At 42.2% G+C, this 13860-nt stretch overlaps 1 long non-coding RNA gene across 1 annotated transcript; it reads left to right on the forward strand.

Annotated features, from left to right (window-relative positions):
* The first annotated feature begins 12318 nt into the window (after nucleotides 1-12318).
* Nucleotides 12319-12753, forward strand: LOC310743868. Its single transcript, XR_014539280.1, has 2 exons — nucleotides 12319-12523; nucleotides 12687-12753. It is a non-coding gene; the product is annotated as an uncharacterized lncRNA (long non-coding RNA).
* Nucleotides 12754-13860: the final 1107 nt, after the last annotated feature.

Here is a 13860-nt window from a genome sequence, read left to right on the forward strand (position 1 = left end):
AGATCCTTTTATATAATACCAAGGAAATCTGGTTGCAGATAGGTAGCCGTGTTGGTCTGCCATAGTCAAAACAAAAAAAAATTGGGTATCTGAAGAAGTGTGCATGCACACGAAAGCTCATACCAAGAACTAACTTAGTTGGTCTTTAAGGTGCTACTGGAAGGAAAAAAAAATTTTTGTTTTGACAAGGAAATCTGATCACTAGACTTGATGTACAATGTAGTTCCCAAGTTCAGTCATATTATAGATATTTTACTAATTTTCTACTCTCTTTACAGTATCATCCAGTTTACAAAATTGCCTCTTACTGGGCCAGTGAAGTCATTTTTGTGCAGTTTTTTTGTGGGGGGGGGGGAGGGAAACTCAGTTATGTGCATTAGTTCACAAAACATATCATTTCCTTATTCTCATTCTCATTCAGTGCAAATTTGTGGCTGGGAAAAACCAGTCTTTGGGATGTATTAGCAATGAACTCTCCTAAGGCAACAAAGAATCTTCATAGTCTTTTAGCTAATCCTTTCTTTTTGCCATTCCATGGGAAAGGTCATCCTTTTGTTTTTAAGGCTATGGTTCTGGACAAAGTTACAGGATGCTAAACGTTTTAAACCAAATCTTGATTTGTTTTTTCCCCTAGCACAACCAGAATCATCTTAAACTGGGGACTGTGCTATCTAAAATACTTTGGTTGCCTTGTTAAATATATGAATCATTCCTTTATGCAGACATAGTTGAGTGTTTTGGCAGTCATTAACCAAAGCTGATAGGGCTTCAGACTCATGTAAATCTGTGATTGCCTCTATCGATTTGGAGTTAAGGAGAGATGTGGTACTCAACGGGTTTTGCATCTTCAGAATATATACATACAATGTGTCTGTTTTGGGGGAGGGTTTCCGTGCCTTGAGGGGAGAGGACTTTTTAAATTAAAAGAGTGCCTTGAATCTCCAGGATAGGACAAGAGGGCAGTAGAATTAAATAAACAGTTGCAAATAATCTCATGCTATTTATGCTATGAAAGTTGTCGGCTGAAAAATAGCACAAAAGTGAACATCAGGTTTCTACAGCTTATTGGGCGATAGCCAACATTGGTCATACTCAGAGTAAGTCTGCTGAAATCATCCACTTACGTTACTTAAGTGGCTGAACAGAAATATAAAAGGCATCTACCTCTTTCTGCACAAATGGCAGCTTTCAGATGGACACAATTCAAGGTAATGCAGAATAAACCCGCAATGAGCTTTTCTTTTCCAGAATGAAATTAGTTTCCCAAGAAGCTCTTTTCGTGGACAAAAAATATGAAAAGGAACTAGATTGTGCGAGGACTATATAGGGCGGAAGACAAAGTACCCATTCTCTGTTGATTCTAGAGCAAAATGTCATGTAGAGCCAGTGTGGTGTAGTGGTTAAGAGCAGTAGACTCGTAATCTGGGGAACCGGGTTCGCTTCCCCGCTCCTCCACATGCAGCTGCTGGGTGACCTTGGGCTAGTCACACTTCTCTGAAGTCTCTCAGACCCACTCACCTCACAGAGTGTTTGTTGTGGGGGAGGAAGGGAAAGGAGAATGTGAGCCGCTTTGAGACTCCTTCGGGTAGTGATAAAGTGGGATATCAAATCCAAACTCCTCCTCCTCTTCTTCTTCTTCTTCATGTATGAGAAGGCCGCTCCACTTCCTGATGGGAGGGTGTTGTGGGCAGGCCACATGGCCTCCTGCACACAGTGGGGGGCTGAGCTAAGCCCCCACATCACCAGGGAGACCCTAGCTGCATCATGGCCCCCGGCCAGCCAATCTGGTTGGTCAGGGGGCATGGCTTAGCACTTTTAAGCAGTCGCATGGCAGGGGGATTTCCCTTCTCATTCCATTCAGGGGAGGGGAGGTGTGGCCATCACCTGCTCCTCCATTTTAAGGGTATTCCATTAAAGGGATCCGGGAGTGTGGATATTGTCCAAAACCCAGGTAGGGGCTAGGGCCATGCCACAACCTCATAGGGGACCCTGGGGGAGTTCTTAGTTGATGTGCATCAACAGGGCTCCCCCTATTGGTGGTTGACCCATACTAGACTACCTGCATGGCGGACAGGAGTTAGATATAGTCGGTTCAATTCCAATGCCTAAGCCAGTACCGCTCACATTCTGTAACCAATAAAGTTGTGGCCTAAATTTGCCCATTAACCTAAAATACTGTGTCCACGTGTTATTATTCAAGATAAGGGGGAGGCCTTGGGGTCTCGACATGCAATTACGAGCTGGTCAAATTCACATTCAGATTGAGGTAGTTACAAGATGTAGGCAACATTTGCTAAGAGCAAAAGAGGGAGATAATAAGGATTCATAGTGAACTGCCAAGCCTGATGTGGAGCTTGGTTGGCCATTCTACAATGGGAGTTTAGCAGAAACACACATTTTCGCAACATTCTTAGGATTTAAATGTATTGGCAAGTGGCACAAAGAATACATTTCAAAATGCCCTGAAAATTAACAGAGTTGATAGCTCCGACTATTTTCTGTGAAGACGTCCTCATCCATGCCCCCTCCTCACTGCATAATTCACAGTCCACTTGTATGGCACTATCTAGTTTGTCCCAAAAGGAAACACAGTGCCTTTTCTTCCCCTTTACACCAAATGAATTTGCAAAATATGTTTTAAAAATTGAATGGGTACAAACAACAGAAGTTATCTGTTACATTATTATTTTTTTAGCCCGGATGTAAAAAGGAATGGGGGTGAAGAATTGCTATAAGATCCATGTGCAAAGCTCATTTATTTGAATCAGGACTGATTACAATGGCCTGTGTCCTGTAATTTCAAGGCCAAATTAGATGTGATGCCACATTTTCCTGAGAAATCAACCCTTCCTAGAAAGGTGCCATTTACAATAGAACCAGTGGGGGAATCTCCTCACAGTGTAAATGCCAACTTCAGAAGTAGGGTTTCAGTACTGCAGCAGGGGGAGGAAAAATTAAAATTCCCCACTCCTCCACACCTCCGAAAATCCAAACCCACACAGCTGATGTGCCTTGCATTTTGCTTTTATTTTTTGTTTTGCATTTATCCACTTCAATCAGACTTGCTGTATGCCTCTCTGGTATCTCTGAGGAGGAAGGATAGTGTGTGTGTGTGTGTGTGTGTGTGTGTGTGTGTGTGTGTGTAATTTAAAATAAATACAAAACAAAACATTGTATGTTGCACATTAAATGCAAACATGACCTGAGTTACATTAAGCATACAGATTGGTGGAATTGCTTTGTGTGGTTTCCCCCCCCAAAAGTTGAACATGCACTCACAGCTTATACCTGCACAGGCAAAAATGTCCATTGTTTCGGAGGATGGGGCGTCTGCAGAGTAGAGACTTGTTTATTGCAAGGAACATTTGGTGGATCCATAAAGGTCAGGCCACCCAGCATAAAGGAGGAGGCGGTGATTCCTTCCATCTCTGCCTCACTGTAGTAGTGTTCCAAGGTCAAAGCTTTACTTTCCCCCATAGGAGTGATGAGTAACTATTCAGGGGGAAAGCAAACAGATGCACTCAGTGATACATATAGGGTAGAAGAAGCTAAACATGCTGCCTGCCCTTTGTGACCCTCAATGAGGGCCATTAAGGAGCAAGCCTGTTCTTATCTGCATAGCCGCCTCTTAGTTTATGTTTCTTGGATAGTCTACAAGGTAGACGATTCCAGAGTGTGCTGGAATGCTAAGAACTTTCTTGCCCTGCTGTGAGTGCTGAAGACTTTTCCCTGCAAGGCCCTTTCCACCTGGCCTAGAGGGTGGGGACCAGACTCACCATGCGGAACATAAGAGACTCCTGGGAGGCTTGAGGGACATTGCCCTGCGGTGAGTGCTGAAGGCAGCCCTGTTTAGGGAAGTTTTTAATGCTGATGTTTTATCGTGTTTTTAATATTCTGTTGGGAGCCGTTCAGAGTGGCTGGGAAAACCCAGTCAAATGGGCGGGTTATAAATAATAAAATTGTGTGTGTGTGTGTGTGTGTGTGTATATATATATATATATATATGTGTGTGTGTGTGTGTGTGTGTGTGTGTGTGTGTTATTTGTATCCCGCTGTCCCCAGCCAAAGCCAGGCTCAGAGCAGCTAACATCATATAAATAAGACAATATGCATAATACAATATACAATATGCAAATAAAATAACATTCAACATTCATTAAAACAATATAGAATAATATTAAATATCAGCATTTCAAAATTAAACAGAAATCCACTCAACAGTTACAATAAGTAATTTCTAAACTCCAATCAATAAAACAACAGCAAACCACAGTGCACAACATAATACAATACAACATGAGAAGCAGAGACTGGGCAAGGCAGGTGGAAGGAGGCCTTGCCTGATGGAGTCTCTCCCCTCACAAAACAAAAAAAAATTTTTCCTTCCAGTAGCACCTTAAAGACCAACTAAGTTAGTTCTTGGTATGAGCTTTCGTGTGCATGCACACTTCTTCAGATACACTGAAACAGAAGTTGCCAGATCCTTCTATATAGTGAGAAGGTGGGGAGGGATATTACTCAGAAGGGTGGTGGGAATGGGTGACTGGCAGATAGCTGTGATGAGCCTGTTGACGACTCTTAACGACTGCAACTGTTGACGACTCTTAACGTCTCCCCTCACAGTTCTTCCTCCAGGCACAGCTTCCTTATGAGGAGACCCAGGGCCGGAGGGTGGGGCAAGGCAGGTGGAAGGAGGCCTTGCCTGATGAAGTCTCTCCCCTCCCATGGACTGCAAGAGAGAGTCCTATGGACTGCAAGAAGATCAAACCTAGCCATTCTGAAGGAAATCAGCCCTGAGCCTCTGGTCCATGGAGTCACAAAGAGTCAGACACAACAACAACAACATTTAAGATTATAAAATCCTAAAATCCAGAACAAATGACCAACACTGCATCAAACTAATTCTCTAAAAGTGCTGCATGAAATGCTTTCAGCAAGAGACTTGATGACCCAGATTACCCTGTGGAAACCGTGGACTTCAGAGGAGGTTGTTACATTTGCTGGATGTCATTCCTACTTTATTTTAAGATTACAATCTGGGTTCAAATTTGCCATATCCAAATGCATATTTCAAATGCTCCTCAGATGAAATCTCATTTTCTGAACACCTTTCTTTACAAGTTCCAGCTTCAGCCTTCAGAATGTTTATACACGGACATCTTGAACGGATTAGCATCTGGAAGAAGACTTGCCTTATGTGTACCTTATTGTGAGGGATATTGTTTATTTGGTAAACTAAATGCTTTCCAGGAAAAAAAGGGGGGAGGTGCAAGAGAGCAGAATTCCATTATTTGTTAGAGGGGGAAAAGAAGGACACGTTAAAAGTCGAATTAAAAACATCTATAAGTGAATTCCTAAGGACTCAAAACTATGAAATGGAAAAGAAGAGGTAACCATGGATTTTCTTTTTTTTTATAATATATTTATTAAGGTTTAGGAATTTATATAAAACAGAAAAAAAGAACAAAAAAAGCAAAAACAATAAAAATACATACAAACCAAACAAAACACATACAAAACAAGTATAATTTCCATCCCTTATATTCATAAAACTTACTTTCCCGACCTCCTCATACCTCCCCTTTCTGTATTCCATTCTCTAATTAAGTCAATTCAGCAAATCCTTCCCCTAATTTCTATATAATTTTTAACCTTTCTTTTCTTAATCACATAATCATTACAGCTTTTAACCACTTAATTTCTGAATCAACATCGTTCTAGCCTTCAATAATTTTACAATGTTTCTTAAGATAGTCCTTAAATTTCTTCCAATCTTCTTCCGCCGTCTCTTTTCCCTGGTCTTGGATTCTGCCGGTCATTTCTGCCAGTCCCATATAGTCTATAACTTTCATCTGCCATTCTTCCATGGTGGGTAGATCTTGTGTCTTCCAGTACTTTGCTATGAGTATTCTTGCTGCTGTTGTAGCATACATAAAAAATGTTCTGTCCTTCTTTGACACCAATTGGCCGACCATGCCCAGGAGAAAGGCCTCTGGTTTCTTCAGGAAGGTATATTTAAATACCTTTTTCATTTCATTATAAATCATTTCCCAGAAAGCCTTAATCCTTGGGCATATCCACCAAAGGTGAAGGTAACCATGGATTTTCTACCTGTCCCTTCCCTTCCCCTTCCCCTTTCATCTGCCCACTTCCTTCCAGTGGCTGTAGACAGGTGTAGTCAACTAATTCTGGTTTTGTCCCCATCCTCCTCTCTGCTGAGTTTTACAAGTGCAATACTGAGACTAAGTAGGAGGAAGCCGGAAGCCAGGGATACCTCCTAGACTGGTTTTTAAGTAAGACAGCAGGTAGGTGGGGACTGGTTGCAATTAGTGGGGCAGTGCCCCATTTACCCAAATGGAGTAGCCTCCACGCCTTTCCCCACATGAAGAAGGGTGAACAATGGACTCCTGCTTGCAACTGTGTGCGAAAGAGAAGCACACCTGGAAGGACTTGAGAGGAGGTAGAAGCAGGAGAAACTGTACTGGGGAGATTAAGGTTGACATCACAGCCTTATCCTCCAAGGATTGGATTGCTTTGACCCAGCTAGCTGACAGACCAACAGACAGACAGACAGACAGACATCCACATTTCTGTGTAAGAACCCTGGCTAATAAGAACACAACATGCTACCTTGGAATGTTTTTAGGAAAGGTCAGTTTCCCCAAAGCCTACACGATAACCACAGTTATTTCAAGTTCTGCCTAAAACTTTACTCTGGTTAGAAGATGCATTTGCCAAGGCGTCGTTCCGCGGCCAGAATACTTATCCAGCACAGGAAAGCCAGGTGCCGTGGGTGTAAATGAATCATGGGCCTGATTCTCCAATGCAATGGGGAAGTGACAGGCTATCTGGTTCTCCTTGGAATAGAACAAAGTGGCTTTGCATCTGCTGTTCCAGACTGTGAGCCATTCGCTTCTTTGGCACCAAAATTGTAACTGTTCTGTATAGCAATGGGGTCATTGTGAAACAATGGGCGGTATGCAACTAAATACCATATTTTTCCATGTATAAGAATAGTCCCCCCCCCAAAAAAAATCATATTAAAAATTAGAGGGCATCTTATACACGGATAGTGCTGAGGGTGTATTTTCTTAAAACTGAGTCCCCCAAATAGGGGGCATCTTATACATGGGGGCACCTTATAGACGGAAAAATACGGTAGTTGCCCTAGAGCTAGGATTAGTGGTAGTGCACCAAGATTCCCCCCCCTTCCCTTCACATTACACGTGCCATGCCTAAATCTGCTCTGCACAGTTGGGAGAACCCCATGTTCCCATTTAGGGGGTACACAGGGGTAGGAGGGCTGTGGTGTTCGTACGGAGCCCCCGGTCATCTCATGGACTATTGACCCGTACACCACTAATCCGCTGCCCCCAACCAGGTCCTCCCCAGTAAAATCACTTCAGTCTCAGTCCGGTTCTCAAGTTAATAAAGAGGAGTGTGTTTTATTTCAGACACAAACAAACTTTTACGGTATTCCAAACGTTGCTACTCTTTACTTTGTCTTATTTTCCTCTCTCTATCTCTTCTAACTCCCCTCACTCAAGAACCCACTGTCCTGTCTCCCTATTACGATTACAAACTGCCTGCCAACTGCCTTTCCCAACCAGCCAATCCACTAAAACCAACCAACAACTCTAACAAAACTCGGGCTAAGCCCTTTTATACACATGAAGGCTCTGCCTCCAGCTTTCCTATTGGTCTACATTTTTAACCCTTTCTTTTCCCCCTGTACAGACAGGCTCTAAACGAACAGGCAAACGCCACAAGAGCTGACACTTATTTGCTCAAGGAGAAACCCTAGTGTTAATGGAATATTCACATTAGCTCTACATTGCATACAAACCAATGTCATGGTTGTTGTTCTCAAAAGAACAGGGCTTTTTTTGCGGGGGGGGGGGGAGATAATTTTTGTGTGCCAGTCCCATTGCAGATGAGTCAATTTTCTCTTTGGCTGTGTTCTTTATTTTCCTACAGTCCAAGGGCACCATTTATAGGCACATTGGACCTCATAGAATGCTTTCTCAGTACAAGAGAATGGAGAGAAATTTGATTGTAAGCATAAAAACCTACCTACTTGGTACCTTCTGAAATATTACACAAAGTGAAATACCTTTGAATTTGCACTTTTCCTAATTTTGTAAAAAAACAAAAACCCTCATGGATTAGAGTAAAATGCATATATTTGTGAAAGTGACATGCAAAAAAAATGCATTATATTTTGGGATATTGTTGTGCAAAGATTATTTATTAAGGGAAATTGCATACAAAAAAGTGCACATTGGACAAAATTCCCACTAAAATACTGGTGAATTTTCATGAGGACTTAAAAAAAAACAAACGAACATGCACACTGATATTAAAAAGTGGAGAACTGAATTTAAGATTGGGGAAATCGGAAAATGTGAGAAACTGAAATTGACCAGTTGGCCTATCCCTACTGCTTAAACTCATAATGGTTATAAACCCTGAAACAGACCAGTGCACTAATCCCTGTGCTTCTTTTATTTAAAAAGTGTCCATTTATTCTAAGTGGATAACATTAGGAAGAACTTCCTGACAGTTAGAGCTGTTCGACAGTGGAATTTGCTGCCAAGGAGTGTGGTGGAGTCTCCTTCTTTGGAAGTCTTTAAGCAGAGGCTTGACAACCATATGTCAGGAGTGCTCTGATGGTGTTTCCTGCTTGGCAGGGGGTTGGACTCGATGGCCCTTGTGGTCTCTTCCAACTCTATGATTCTATGATTCTATGATTTACTGGATGCAAAAAAAAAGAAAGAAAAGAAAAGAGTTGCAGCAAAATACTCTGGATTAAAAAAAATCTCCCCACCGCATCCCATCTTGAAATCTCTTGCTTTTCACCTATAGAAGTCTGAAATTTGATGGCCTGCTTTGATGGCCACAACAATCTTCCTCATGCATTCCCTTTGTATCCTCCTTAGAAAATGGCAGGCTCAATCTATGGGGATCTGTGACGCTGAAGCTGCCAATTCAAAGTAAATGAACATCTTTGAAAGCAGGTAAATGTTTGAAGATGCTCAATAGACTTGAGAGACAATGGATGAAGTGGTTTTTGCCTGATATCACAGCTACAATGCAACTATATATTTTTTTCTAGCCAAACAATGCTTTCAACAGGCATCATAGTTTCGGCTATATGAAGCAATTGTCATTGTAGCTTCATTACTTCCTTTCCTCTCTCCTCCGCCATTGTGAGCTCTTATGTAAATTGGAAAGACAAACTATAATCTTTGTAGCGTCAGTTCTTCCTCCAGGAACATCATCAGTGGTTTGAGTGGAAATATTTGCCATGTTCAAAAATGCTTCATTTCTAATGCAGCTGCAAGCCAAAGCAAAAAAACACACCACCGCAAACGTTTTGAAACGATTTCACTCTTGAAAGCCCGCCACATGACTCCTCTCCAAGAAAAACACTGTTTCAGAGCGCTTAAAATGTTCTACAACCTATGCCTCTGCAACACAGAAGACAAGGATGTTTCTAAAAAATTTAAACTGCGTGTTACAAAAACACGAGGCCTAAAGTTCTTGCAGCAGTGAGGGCATTCTCATATCCTTTGCCATTGATTCTGCAAGTGATCATATATACACTTCAAACCAATTTAGCTCACTCTCAGAAAAGTTCTCAAGGAGCAAGTTTCGTTTTGGATGATTCATATGTCTGAGAATCCATTCGGGGAGAGGGAATAGGCATTTGGAAGCTTTGCAATGAGTAAACTGGAAGATTTTACACCCTAAGGGTGCAGGCAAAGGGAGTGGGGGGGGGAGAGACTTGGGGCGAAAGTCTGTTCCTTTGGACTGCAAGGTTGGAATTTGCCCAGCAGAGCGATGCCAGAGGTAATAAGCTAATGGAGACTAATGATGAGCAAAAGTGCAGAAATGTGACCTTTTTCTCACCAACGGTCTTTCCAAAACCATCAGCAATTCAGGTCAGAGATGAACAAACACGGAGAAATTTGAAAGCGCATCCAAAAAAAAGATCCCTATCTAAAATCATAAAGCTTTCCCCAGTCCTATAAAGGGGCCCCATTTCTCAAAACATTTTGTCTGTCCTTCCAAATGCAGTGGCTTGTTAAGTTTATTGGACTTGCGAATAAGATGGTCTGCCCCATAGACGCCTTTTCCTAGACCCACCGGCTCCTCCCTTGCTAGTTTTAAGATACTGAGTAAAATAAATACTATTTTCCTGAGCACTGACTGACTCTTAAAAGAATTAGTACCTTTCATATTCATGGTATTAAATATTAGCATTAATATTTCTGTTCTAATAGATAGGCAATATGGTAGGGTGGCCCCATGCCCTACATTACATAGGACTTTGCTTAACAACAACAACAACTTATTTATACCTCACCCATCAGGCTGGGTTTCCCCAGCCACTCTGGGCGGCTCCCAACAGAATATTAAAGGCACGATATAACATCAAACATTAAAAACTTGCAAATACAGGACTGCCTATCTATTCAGATGTCTTCTAAAAGTCAGAGAGTTGTTTATTTCCTTGACATCTGATGGGAGGGCATTCCACAGGGTGGGCGCCACTACCGAGAAGGCCCTCTGTTTGGCTTGAAGGTGTCCTTTATATGATGGGCAACATGGCTGAAGATCAAAAGATAAGGAGCCATAGGAAAGAAGAGCAGGAGGGGTCTTGAAGTTGCCCATCAACACTGGACAGCAACCAAGCAAGCACACCAGCCTGAGTTCATCCCACCATGATGAGGTGCACTGTATATCTATTTAATTTATAGCAATTATTTCCAATTTTCCATATATATGATCAATTGATCAATAGATAGAGATGACAGGGACAGAGAGGTAGAGAGTTTGATATGTTGATAAGCAACTGACCACCCTATGGTTAGCACTTTTCCACCCATGAAACCTGTCATCACTTAGCTGGAGATGGTTGAGAATGAAACAAGGATGTTGTGCCTGCAAAGCATATAGTTTCTCACAAAACCACCCCCCCCATTAGCCCCAGCACCTTATGTTTTAGAACAGGCTTCCTCAACCTCAGTCCTATAAATATTTTTGGCCTACAACTCCCATGATCCCAAGCTAGCAGGACCAGTGGTCAGGGATGATGGGAATTGTAGTCTCAAAACATCTGGAGGGTGAGGTTGAGGAAGCCTGTTTTAGAAGCTAAGGACGGGTAAAAAATTAAAAGGTAAAGGACCCCTGGACTGTTATGTCTAGTCAAAGCGACTATGGGGTTGCGGCATTCATCTTGCTTTCAGGCCGAGAGAGCCAGCGTTTGTCCGCAGACAGCTTTCCAGGACATGTGGCCAGCGTGACTTCTGGCACAATGGAACACTCTGATGGAAACCAGAGCGCACGGAAACGCTGTTTACGTTCCCGCTGCAGTGGTACCTATTTATCTGCTTGCACTGGCGTGCTTTCAAACTGCTAGGTTGGCAGGAGCTGGGACAGAGCAACAGGAGCTCACCCTGTCTTGGGGATTCGAACTGCTGACCTTCTGATCAGCAAGCCCAAGAGGCTCAGTGATTTAGACCACAGCGCTGCCTGCATCCCAATTAAGGACAGGAGGAACTGTTGGATTGCAATAGATGTCCTCAAATGAACTGGTAACAACTTCACAACAATTTCAAATGGAAACAAAATGATTCAAGGGAGGTCCCACCCACCACTAATAAAATAAAATAAAATACTCTCTCCTGTATCTAGTAACTATTCCATCCCTTCACACCCCCACTTGACCCTTATCTTAGAGAAGAAACATTTTATTTAAGCTGTATGGTCAAGCTAGCTAATGAACTTTTCATTTGTTGCAGTGCAGCCAAAATTCTGAGTCACCAGAATTTTCCACTGCAGTGGGGCAACACAGCACATTGTTAGAGTGTTTATAGTGTGCAAGTCTGCCTCCTGGAGAGTAGAATTTTGGCCTAATTTCCGAAACCATGTTGTTCTTCCCCGACATGTTGAAAAACACTGCTCCAACCACCAAGAAATCCTGCTGGTGCTACAAGTCATAATGTGACGTTCAGGCAAAGTTGAGCATTGTACATCTTGCTCCTCTGAGTCAACACAGATCCTTTAAACTAAACTGCCATGTAAGCAAGATAGCATGTGTAGGATGGGAAATGAGAAACAGCTGCCTTGCAGAGCTTTGTAACCCAAAACCTGTTTATATATTGGATGTATAATCACTAGCAAGGGCCACACAGCGATTCCACAAAAGTCACTCTACAGGGTGTCTAACTTTATGTTGGGCTGGCAATTTAAAGTACTGATTGTGGTACATTAATGCTGGGTTGGGGGGGGGCAAGTAAGGCACTTGAAGAACTATTGTAGACACTATGAAAAATCAAACCAGTGCTTGCATGTTGAGTTCTGTCTCCTGAAGATTTGGTAGAACTTCCATCATGCAGTGATGTCACAGTGTTATGTATCCCTGCCTGCCCATTGGCTGGCAATGGCACAGAACTCTGTGATGTCACAATAGATATTGCAGAGGGGAAGCAGAAAATTAGACATGCAGTTATTTTTGGTGACAGACGTACATCTGGTTATTGGGCTCCTTTCATGAGATACAGTTGTGTTCACCTCATGCAGGATTGGGGGGGAGGGGGAGGGGGGACTTGGAGAGCATGAGTTGCTTATCTCCGCTGTTTAGGCAAACATGATTCTCACTCCTTTTCCATTTCACCTAGGAAAAGCCAATTATTTTGGACTAAGAACTGTTAATTCTGGCAAATAAAGGATAGCACAGACCAAGAACTGCAGTATCCAACGTTATTCCCTCTGGATCTGTTTCTTCTGGACGATGTATCTGCATCTGTGTTCACTGGCTGCCTAACAACCCAACAACTGTGAAATGACTTCCTGTGTCTACCAGCCAGCCGCGTATTCCATGCACCCTCCAAGATAATTCTGATCAGCTGCTTTTCTAGGATGTGAAGGTGTTTTCTAGAACGATGACCCTGTCAAGCATTCTCCATCTGAATTTCATTAACAGTATTCTCAAAGCGAAGTGAAAAATATGCATCTGGGGAACCATATATAATCTGAGTTATTCATACAAAATTATAAGCAAATACATCAACTAACTCCTAAATGCATCCACTCATCTCTGAAGATTTTGTTGCACTTATTCATGCTGATACATCTTCCTAGCATGAGTATTATAAAATCTTATTTGCTCTTTGTTAAGACTGCATTCTCCCTGCTCTCTCTGCACATGTTCCACTTGAGCAGGAATTAACTTTTACTTTAGATAGCATTTGATTGCAATTATATTACAGTTGTACCTTGGTTTTCAAACAGCTTAGTTCCCGAACATTTTGGCTACCGAACGTCACAAACCTGGAAGTGACTGTCCCAGTTTGTGAAATATTTTTGGAAGCCAAACGTCTGATGGGGCTTCCACGGCTTCTGATGGGCTGCAGGAGTTTCCTGCAGCCCATCAGAAGCCACAATTTGGTTTTTGAACGTTTTAGAAGTCAAATGGACTTCTGGAACAGATTCTGTTCAACTTCCAAGGTACAACTGTATTTAATTATTAGTACCACATTTTTCACTCTATATGATGCACCAGACCGCAAGACACACCTAGTTTTTGAAGGAGGAAAATAAGAAAAAAAAATATTCTGAATCTCAGAAGCCAGAACAGCAAGAGGGATCGCTGCGCAGTGAAAGCAGCGATCCCTCTTGCTGTTCTGGCTTCTGGGATAGCTGCGCAGCCTGCATTCACTCCATAAGACACACACACATTTCCCCTTTTTAGGAGGGAAAAGTGAGTCTTATAGAGCAAAAAATACGGTACTTTATTTTCACCCTGCCTTCCTCAGCTCAAGGTGGCCTTTTCTTTTATACTCACAATAATCA

Source organism: Podarcis filfolensis, assembly GCF_964270895.1.
Source record: "Podarcis filfolensis genome assembly, chromosome: 1".
Lineage (NCBI taxonomy): Eukaryota > Metazoa > Chordata > Lepidosauria > Squamata > Lacertidae > Podarcis > Podarcis filfolensis.